Source organism: Chrysochloris asiatica, unplaced genomic scaffold (assembly GCF_000296735.1).
Source record: "Chrysochloris asiatica unplaced genomic scaffold, ChrAsi1.0 scaffold00325, whole genome shotgun sequence".
NCBI classification, from domain to species: Eukaryota; Metazoa; Chordata; class Mammalia; order Afrosoricida; family Chrysochloridae; genus Chrysochloris; species Chrysochloris asiatica.
In genome coordinates, this window is record NW_006408843.1 from 2,151,677 (window position 1) to 2,153,020 (window position 1,344).

A 1,344-nucleotide genomic window follows, 5' to 3' on the forward strand; every position below is an offset into this window, starting at 1 on the left:
CATGGTGGAGCCTTTCTTTATTCTCAGGTATAGTTTGGTTCTATTTTATTTTATGTAACACTAAAGATTTGTCTGGTGTTTGAGCATAATGCTCATCTATTTGTTTCTTAAAGAGAGATGAAATTGTTTTGAGGAAAAAAGGGACTCATGTTTTTGATCACCTATTATGTCCTGGTGTGGCACTGTGGTTTAATGCACTGGACAGCAAAGTCAGTTTGAACCCAAGGTTGGTGGTTCAAGTTCACCAGCAGCTCCTAGAAAACCATATACAGGGTCACTATGGGTCAGAACCAAGTTGATGGCACTTAACAACAACAACAACAACAATTATTTCAGTTAGTTTGTTAGGCATTTTACATATGCTCCTTTCTTTCCCCAACTGGCTTTTCTCTCACATTTTCATCACTTTCTCATCATTTCTGTTGTTGACTCCTTAGTTCAAAAGCCACTGCAGTCACACTTGGATTCTTGCAGTATCCTCCAAAGTGATCCCACTAACTTTTTCTTATCAGCCTTTAGTCTAGCATCTATGCAGCAGCCAGAGTGACTTCAGAAATACAAGTTATGCCATAAGTGACTTATATTTAATACAAATTCCTCCTCCCAGAACCCTCACTAGTCCACAAGGAGCCTTGGAAAATTAAGATACTTCCCTTTGCTCTGTAAAAATATTATTAAAATATGCTGATTTAAAGAAATACTTCATTGCTATTTGTGGAAAACTGTCATAATACACATACAAATTATAACGTCTAAGTTATGAATGAAGTCCTGGCATGAGTCATGGACTGCTAACCTCAAGGATGGTGGCTCAAACCCACCAGCTTCTCCTCGGAAACCCTACACAGGGTTGCTATGAGTAAGAAAAGACTTGATGGCATGTAACAACAACAAACCAAAAGTTATGAATGATGCCATCTTAACTGGGGTGTCTTTGTGCATTTTACAACGTTGTGGCCCTATTTTTTTCTGCTAACAACTTTCTATTGCCTTTTGACTTTAACTAGAGTGTTAGCCAAGGTTCTTAACAAGATTTTTATTATAATTTTGGTATCAAAGTTCGCTGAATTAGCCTGGGCTGTTCTCTTAGATCTCGTTTCCCAACTCTTTCTCTACCTCAGTACCTTTGCACTCATTTATTGTGCTCGTCATCCTAGGATGCTTTTCTCTAGACATGTCCATGGTTCACTCATTTAGAGGGTCATCCTCCCCTACTGCTATCCCCTTATTTTGCTTTTGCCCCTCAGTTATCACTACTTGATATTATACTTGTCAGATTCTTTCTATGTGGATGCAAACTCAATGAGGGGCTTCATAGATATGTATAGATATGTTGCTGTTGTT

General features: G+C 38.3%; 1 protein-coding gene across 1 annotated transcript in view; it reads right to left on the reverse strand.

Moving 5' to 3' along the window:
• Positions 1-1,344, reverse strand: part of MROH2B (maestro heat-like repeat family member 2B) — a 117,280-nt gene that overhangs the window by 50,407 nt on the left and 65,529 nt on the right. The gene's annotated exons all lie outside the window — the stretch shown is intronic.